The sequence below is a fragment of the Notamacropus eugenii genome, chromosome 3 (assembly GCF_028372415.1).
Source record: "Notamacropus eugenii isolate mMacEug1 chromosome 3, mMacEug1.pri_v2, whole genome shotgun sequence".
Taxonomy (NCBI): domain Eukaryota; kingdom Metazoa; phylum Chordata; class Mammalia; order Diprotodontia; family Macropodidae; genus Notamacropus; species Notamacropus eugenii.
In genome coordinates this window covers 425,683,812-425,693,263 of record NC_092874.1, presented here as the reverse complement: position 1 = coordinate 425,693,263, position 9,452 = coordinate 425,683,812, and the positions used below count along the sequence as shown (strand labels likewise).

General features: G+C 38.3%; 1 pseudogene; it reads right to left on the bottom strand.

Annotated features, from left to right (window-relative positions):
* Positions 1-8,250: 8,250 nt before the first annotated feature.
* LOC140531746 (large ribosomal subunit protein eL30 pseudogene) lies at positions 8,251-9,155 on the bottom strand (annotated as a pseudogene).
* Between the last annotated feature and the right edge of the window lie 297 nt (positions 9,156-9,452).

Below are 9,452 nucleotides of genomic sequence, written 5' to 3'. Positions count from 1 at the left end.
ATCAAAATTATCCATTTTGCATTTCATAATGTTTTCTATCTCTTGTTTGATCATAAATTTCTCCATTTTCCATAAATCTGACAAATACACTATTTCTTGCTCCCCTAATTTGTTTATAGTATTAGCCTTTATACCCAAATTGTGTACTCATTTGGACTTTATTTTGGTATATGGTGGGAAGCATTGGTCTATGCCCACTTTCCACCACATTATTTTCCAGTTTTCTCAGTAGTATTTGTCAAGCAGTGAGTTCTTATCCCAGAAGCTAGGGTCCTGAGGTTTGTCAAACAGCAGGCTGCTATATTCTTTGGCTACTGTGTCTTGTGAACCTAACCTGTTCCACTGATCTATCCATCTGTTTCTTAGCTAGCACCAAGTGGTTTTGATGCTTGCTGCTTTATAATATAATTTGAGATCTGGTATGGCTAGGTCACCTTCCCTAGTATTTCTTTTCATTAATTCCCTTAATATTCTGGACCTTTTGTTCTTCCAGATGAATTCTGATATTGTTTTTCTAGCTCTATAAAATTTTTTTTGGTAGCTTGATTGCTATGGTACTGCACAAGTAAATTAATTTAGGTAGAATTGTCATTTTTATAATATTAGCTCAGCCTACCCACAAGCAACTGATGTTTTTCCAATTATTTAGATCTGATTTTATTTGGGTGAAAAGTATTTTGTAATTATATTTATATATTTCCTGGGCTTCTTTTGGTAGGTAAACTTGCAAATATTTTATAGTGTCTACCACAACTTTAAGTGGAATTTCTCTTTCTATATCTTGCTATTGGGCTTTGTTAGTAATATATAGAAATGCAGATGATTTATGTGAGTTTATTTTGTCTCCTGCAAATTTGCCAAAGTTGTTTATTATTTCAAGTAGTTTTTTATTTGATTCTCTAGAATTCTGTAAGTATATCATCATATTGTCTCCAAAGAGTGATAACTTAGTTATCTTTGCCTATTCTAATTCCTTCAACTTCTTTTTCTTCTCTTATTGCTAAAGCTAACATTTCTAGTACCATCTTGAATAACAGTTAGTGATAATGAATATTCTTATTTCACCCCTGATCTTATTGGAAATGTGTCTAGCTTATCTCCATTACATGTAATGTTTGCTGATGGTTTTAAGTAGATATTACTATTATTTTGAGAAAGGCTTCATTTGTTCCAATGCTCTCCAATGTTTTCGATGGGAATGGGTGTTGTATTTTGTCAAAAGCTGTTTCTGCGTCTATTGAAAAAGTCATATGGTTTCTGTTAGTCTTGTGGTTGATATGATCAATAATATTGATAGTGTTCCTGACATTAAACCAGCCTTACATTCCTGGTATAAATCCTACCTGATCAAATTGTATTTTTCTCTTGATAAGTTGCTGTAATCTTATGGCTAATATCTTATTTAAAGTTTTTGCATCTATATTCATTAGGGAAATTGGTCTACAATTTTTTTTTCCTCAGTTTTGGCTCTTCCCAGTTTAGGCATCAGTCACATATTTGTATCAGTATTACATAATTTCTGTGGAAACAAAAGTTTTAATCATTCCTCACACTTTGTAAAAGCTAAATCTACTAGCTGATTGTTAGTGGGAAGCACATCAATGGGGGCTCTTGAGTAACAGTAGTAGAAGGAGCCTTAGAACCCTTAAAAAGAGTAGTCAGTTATCCCTCTGTGGACCAACCTGCAAGTGGGATTGCAGGCTGAGAGGGTGTGCCCAGAGAGGATGCTACCAGATAATATCTGCAGTCACTTTGACTAATATGTTCTCAAGAATCATAGTATTTAAAACCATCACAAAAATTATAAAAAAATTAATGTCACCTTTAATAAGAGTCCTGTTTCCACTGTTTCTAAAATTTCTTCTCTATAGTGTGTTATCCTGTTTTACTGATGTAGTTTAGGTATTTAGGACTGTTTCAGGAAAAGATTAATCACATTAATTGAAATATTAGTAACAGGTTTACTAGTAGCAATACTTATGGATGTCTGCCATAAACCAGAGATTTTTGTCTCATGGGCTTAACTGAGGCTTTTGAGGACTCTAGGATTGAAAAGTATTTCAGAGATTGTCTACTCTGATGCTCCTCATTTTGGAGATGAAACTGAGACCCAAAATCATGATGCTACTAAGTAGTAGATCCAGGAGTAGGTGTTAGCTTTCCTGAACCCTAATTTATATTAGTCTGTGGTTGAGGCTAGGCTAAATGTAAGAAATTTTTGAGTTTTGACCATGTGTTAGACACCAAGGCACAAAAGAAATATGACACAGGCACCATCCTTAACCTATCCTAACTTACAATCTGTTTAGGGGAAGTCATAGTATCAGATAGTTGGAAGGAACCTCAGAAGCACAGCTGATCCATCTGGTGCCTAAGCGGAAATTCCCACTACTGCCACATCTACTTTAATTTAATTCAAAAACACTTATTAAGTGCTTTCTAAGTGGTCATTCAGCTTCCACTTGACCTCCAGTAATGGGGGAATCCCTAGACTCCCAAGGCAACTCATTCTACTTTTAGGCAGTTCTAATTATAAGGAAGCTTTTTCTGACATCAAGTTTAAATCTGCTTTTCAGCAACTTCCACCCACTGCTTCTAAATTCTGCCCTCTGGGGCCAAGCAAAGCATGGCTAATCCTTCTTCCACATGACAGCCTTTCAGTTACTTAAAGGCAGTTATTAGGTCAGAAAAAAGTCTATGATTAAATGCCTAAATGGTTTGATACAACAATTAACATTATAGGTATTCCCTCTTAAAGGGGAAGATATTCTGGCTGGGGCTGTAAGGGAAGACTTCACGGAGATAGGACTGGAACAGAGTTCTGTCTCCTTTAAAAAAAATTTTTTTCACTTCAAAAGTATTTCTTTTTCTTGCTCCTACTCCCCCCAACACACACATTAAAAAGAAAAAAGAACAAAGAACAGAAAAAAACAAAATCCTTGTAACAAATATCCATGGTCTTAAAAAATAAATTCCTAGATCGGTCATGTGCAAAACTGTCTCATTCTGTATATATAGTCCATCACCTCTTTGTCATGGGGTTGGAAGAATTCTTCCTCACCAATTCTTTAGATTCATAGGCAATCATTGTGTTTATCAGTTCTGTGTTTCTTCCCCTCCTGCACAAAACACTTTCTTCTTCTTCTTCTTCTTCTTCTTCTTCTTCTTCTTCTTCTTCTTCTTCTTCTTCTTCTCCTTCTTATTCTTCCTTGTCCTCCTCCTTCTTTTCCTTCTCCTTCCTGTGTTTCTTTCCCCCCACAAAACACCTTCTTCTTCTTCTTTTCTTCCTCCTCCTTCTTCTCCTTCTCCTCCTCCTCCTTCTCCTCCTCTTCCTTCTTCTTCTTTTCCTACTCCTTCCTGTGTTTCTTCCCCCCACAAAACACCTTCTTCTCCTCCTCCTCCTCCTCCTTCTTCTTTTCCTTCTCCTTCCTGTGTTTCTTTCCCCCAGCAAAACACCTTCTCCTCCTCCTCCTCCTTCTTCTCCTCCTTCTTCTCCTTCATTTCCTTCTTCCTCCTCCTTCCTTCTTCTCCTTCTTCCTCCTCCTCCATGAATAAAGGCTGGAACAATAGAGCAGCACTAGAGGTGGGGGGGGGGGGCACTTTAAGTTGGAACTTCCCCAGGGAAGAAGTGGAAGACCATTGCATAGTACTGAGCAGAAAAGAGGCATACCTAGACTAATGCATAAGGAAGCTGAATCTAACAGTCGTGGTAGGAAGGATGACTTAAGAGTGACTGAAGGAGAAGCTGAAAGACCTGTTAAGCAGCCATTGCAATAGTTGAGGCAGTAGAATCTAACCAGGAATTTTCATGCCATGGGGTAGGTGGCTCACCCTCATTAGAGATTAGGGAGGAGGGAGGGCAGAAGGGAAACTTACCTTGCCTAACTAGAAGCTAAACTCTATTGTTGCTCTCTGTTTGAAGGACTACAAGAGCTGCCAGCAACCTTTGAATTCATTACCCTGGGGTTAAGCCCCAGCTGTCTCCTCCTAGTTACTGTTCTGACAAGCTGGTGGTAATGAGGACCTATTTTATGCCAGCAAAGGGGAATAGAAAGGAGGAGCCATTTGTAAATGAGACTTCTGTGAATAATTAAAGATGTCAGGCACAGTTTGGGACACATTGAATTTGAGCTCCCTTGTGTGAATCTGAACTTGGGAGGGAAGGACTAAAGATATTGTTTAAGGAGTTATCCATATACATGCTGAAGAGAGCTGAAGCTTAAGTGTGAATGAGATTACCAAGGCAGAGAGGGTAGAGAGAGAAGCCCTGGAGGACAGACACTTAAGGTTGTGAAGGGAGTGAGGATCCAACAAAGGGGGCAGAGAAAGAGTTATTAGGAAGGAGGATCAGAAGAGTGTGATGTCTTGGAAGTTAAGGGAAGAGAGAAAAAGAAGAAGCTATTCAATAGAGTTGGATGCTTCAAGGAGGTCAGGAAGGATGAGGACCAAAAACAGCCATAGCATTTGGCAATTAGATCATTGCTCACCTTTCAGAGAGTAGTTTCAGTCCTGTGGGTATAACCATTGTCACTCCCCTATCCCCTCAAACAGTAAATCCTCCAGCAGCATATACAAAATCCTATGGCATTCAAAGTGCTTCATAATCTAGCCCTCTCCTAACTTCCCAGTCATACTCCCCAACCTATACTCTTCCATTCAGTGACACCAGCCTCCTACCTGTTCCAGGAACAAGACACTTCATCTCTCAGTTCTGGCCATTGTCTCTGGTTGTTCCCTATGCCTGGAATGCTCTCCTTCCTCTGCTCTAACTACTGACCTCTGTCACTTCCTTTAAGTCCCAACTAAAATCCCATCTTTTACTGGAAGTCTTTCCCAATCCTTCTTAACTCTAGTGCCTTCCCTCTTCTAATTATATGCTGTTTGTCCTGTACATAGCTTATACAAATTTGTTTGCTTGTTGTCTCCCCCATTAGACTGTGAGCTTCTTGAGGGCAGCAACTGTCTTTTGTCCCGTTTTGTATTCCCAATGCTTAGCACAGTGCCTGGCACTTTGTATATACTTCATAAATGTTTACTGATTCCTTGACTGTGGGGAGGAAACCAAGTTAGCAGAACTAGGAGAACACTGTACACAGTAACAGTAACACTGGATGGTGATCAGCTCTGATGGATTTAGCTCTTCTCATCAATGCAATGATCCAAGATAGTTCCAATATATTCGCGATGGAAAATGCTATCCACATTCAGAGAAAGAACTATGGAGTCTGAATGAAGAGCAAAGTACATTAGTTTCTGGACATAGCATTCTCCCACTTCTGTATCTTTTCAAAGGCTGTTCCCTATAACTGGAATGCCCTCCCTGCTTAGCTCTCTGTCGGCATTCTTAACATTCTTCAAGGCTTAGGTCTGGTGCCACATCTTAAGTAAGCTTTTTCTGATTCTCCTGAGTATAATTGTTCTCTTTCTCCTTAAACTATCCTCTTTTTACTTATCTTTTTACATGTTGTATCTTTCAATAGAATTTAAGCTCCTTAAGCTTGACTATGTATATATATATATACATTTTAACAATGACAATTTTTCCTTGCTTTGTTTTTGTATTCCCAGTGCCCAGTAAGGTGTCACAAAAAGGCTGAGTTTAATAATGGTTACTATTCTTAGTTCAGTTTTTTATTGAAGAGAAAGGATAATTAAGAAAAAGTTTTCAGACGGAAACAACTCCTTCAAGAAGTTTGATTGTGAAAGGAAGGAGAGATATTTATCCTAGACAGATGAATAAATGAAAGAATAAATGATTGAAAAAGCACTTATTAAGCACTTACTATATAAAAGCACTGCATTAGAGATATAAATAGAAAAGCAAGACAGCCCATGGTCTCAAGGAGCTCACATCCTAATAGGGATAGAAAATACATGTTGCACACCCTACACAAAGATAAAGTCAAAATAAGTACATGATTTAGACATAAAGGGTGATACCATAAGCAAATTAGGAGAGCAAGGAATAGTTTACCTGTTGGACCTATGGAGAAGGGAAGAATTTATGACCAAACAAGAGATAGAGAACACTATGAAATACAAAATGGATAATTCTGATTACATTAAATTAAAAAGTTTTTTGCACAAGCAAAACCAATGAAACCAAGATTAGAAGGAAAAGAGAAAGCAGGAAAACAATTTTTACAGCCAGTGTTTCTGATAAAGGCCTCATTTCTAAAATATATGGAGAACTGAATCAAATGTATAAGAATACAAGTTTTCCCCAGTTGATAAATGGTCAAAGAATATGAACAGGCAGTTTTCAGATAAAGATATTAAAGCTATCTATAGTCATGAGAAAATGCTCCAAATCACTATTGATTAGAGAAATACAAATTAAAACAACTCTGAGGTACCACCTCACACCTATCAGATTGGCTAATATGACAAAAAAGAAAAATGATAAATGTTGGAGAAGATGTGGGAAAATTGGAACAGTAATGCTTTGCTGATGGAGTAGTAAACTGATCCAACCACTCTGGAGAACAATTTGGAACTATGCTCAAAGGGCTATAAAACTGTGTGTAGCCTTTGACTAAACAATATCACTGCTAGGTCTGTATCCCAAAGATATCATAAAAAAAGGGGAAAGGACCCACATGGACAAAAATATTTACAGTAGCTCTTTTTGTGGTGGTCAAGAACTAGAAATTGAGAGGATGCCTATCACTTGGGGAATGGCTGAACAAGTTGTGGTATATGAATGTAATGGAATACTATTATGCTATAAGAAATGATGAGCAGGTGAGTTTCAGAAAAATCTGGAAAGACTTACATGAACTGATGCTGAGCAAAGTTAGCAGAACTAGGAGAACACTGTACGCAGTAACAGTAGCACTGGATGATGATCAACTATGATGGATTTAGCTCTTCTCATCAATGCAATGATCCAAGATAGCTCCAATATATTCATGATGGAAAATGCTACCCACATTCAGAGAAAGAACTATGGAGTCTGAATGAAGAGCAAAGTGCATTAGTTTCACTTTTTTGTTTTTTTTTCTTGTGGTTTTTCTCTTTTGTTTTGATTCTTCTTTCAACCACATGACTAATGTGGAAATATGATTAACATGCTTGTACGTGTATAACCTATATCAGATTGCTTGCTGTCTTGGGGAGAAGGGTGGGAAGGGAGGGAAAAATGTAGAACTCAAAGTCTTACAAAAATGAATGTTGAAAACTATCTTTACATGTAATTGGAGAAAAATAAAATACTATTAAGGAAAAAAAGGAAAATGCATGTTGAACAGAAAGACCCAGAGGTCCTTAAGGTGCAAAGGCAAAACAGACAGTAATACATCTTGATTAATGTCATTCCCAGTAACAAAACTACACCATTTCTGACACTGAAACATTTGACAATGCCAAAGATTCTATGGGTGAGAGCTTTCTTTTCTGAGTCATTAGTAGCTGTAGATACTGTGGAGGTTGGGGGCTGAAGCACCTGCAGAGGCACTTGTCAGGTCGCATTTCTACCAGGGTTGCATCCTAGGATGATGGGTAGAGAAGCTGGCTGGTAGCAGGACCAGTAGTCTGGATAGCTCTTGGACATACCCGCCCATTCGTGGCAGTTGGTCTGTGGTTGGTGTTGGTGATGGAGATGGTAGATCCCTCAATCACAAGGGTTGCTTCTTTGGATGGGATAAAATAACAAGGGAACCCTCCTCCGTTTTTTAAGTTGAGTAAATAAATAAATGAAAAGGATTTACTTAGAAAATAAGAGGTCAAAAATCAGATGTGTGTGTGTGTGAGAGAGAGAGACAGAGAAAGAGAGAGAGAATGAGAAAGCATGGGATGGCTAAAGCAGGTAGGATGTTTTCATTCACATATCACTTTAGTCCCACAACAATTTTGTGAGCTAAGATGGGCAGATCTTGTTATTCCAATATTAATAACTAATGTTCATGTGGAAAGCACCTAAATTGTGTTATCCCATTTGAATCTTACAAAAACTCTATAGACTTAGAGGAAGGATTTGTACTCAGTCTTCTTCATTCCACTCTGTCAGGTAACCCCTTTCTTTCTTCCAGATTCCCTGGAGAATAAAAGGGTGATGCTTGATCTCCTTGATTTTCTCTTCTAAGAGGGAGACCAGCCTAATTAATAATCAGTAAGCATTTACTGAATGCTTATTAGGTGCCATCACTAGGAACTCACATTCTAACCCGGAAGACAATATGTATTTATGTACTGGAACGTAATCTTTGAGGAGAAGGTACCAGCAGCTGGGAAAACCAGCTAAACTTCCTCCAGAAGGTGAGATTCAAGCAGCATCTTTTAATAAAAACAAACAAGTTTTGGCCAGTTTATTAAAGAATACTTTTGTACAGTTTACTTTTTACTGGTCTGGTCTATCATGCTTCTAATGATATCAGAATCACCTGGATCAATGATAGCCTATGTCCATGTTCTATAGTACTTCCCACATGCTTTACCCAATTCAGTGTTGTTACCACTGTATTGATGTACTCTAGTTTGAGCCAACATAATGTAATAGTCAATCTGATTTTCTCGAGGCTAGACAGTTGTTGGATAAGATGACCAATTTGACTTTGCCTTTTCTGATCATTTGCAGGGTCTGTTTGTAGTCTAGCACATATTTGCCACTTTCCACGACCAGCTGGAGCCTCATGTTGATGGACTCCAGAGACTTTTTGTTCCTCTCTGACACCACCATCTTTCTGCCTGTGGTGTGGGAGGAACCCCAGGCCAGAAACCTGCTGCCAAGATGACTGAAAAGCCAGATCTCAAGCTGCATCTTGAAGGAAGCCACAGAAACTAAAAGGGAAGGGTGAAGAAGTCCAACAATCCAGAAAGGGGAGGCAGCCAGTAGCCTGAATTCAAACATCCCCCATTCCATACAGGTCATTGTGAGATTCACCCTGCAGCTTTTCCTACTTCCTGAAAGCTGCATCCTCAATCTTCCTTCATTCTGCAGTCATCTCTTTGACATTTAAAGCCCTTCCCAATCTGACTCCAGGCTGTCTTTCCACACTCATGACACATTGCTCCCCCATATTCTATATGCCAGCAAAACTGAACTACTTACTTTTCCTTGAGTGGTCTCCTGTCTCCTTACCTTTGCATTGGCTGTCTGTCATTCTTAGAATGATTACTTTTCTTGTTTCTCCTCTTCTAGAGTCCCAAATTACCTTCAAGGATCAGCCTTTCAAGAAAGTCTGCCCTGATCCCCAACATAGTTAGTATTAGACATCCCTCAAAATTACTTTGTATTTGCTTTGTGTGTATACACACAAACATACATACATACATATACATATATGCATATATATAGAATATTTACTTTTTGTTGTATGTACTGTTTCCCCCCAATAGAATATGAGGGCAGGGAGTGTTTTCTTTTTGTCTTGGTACCTTCAGTGCCTAACACTGTATCTTTTTAGTAAACACAGGAACCTAAAGAGTTCAGTCTAGTCTACAGTGTTTTCCAT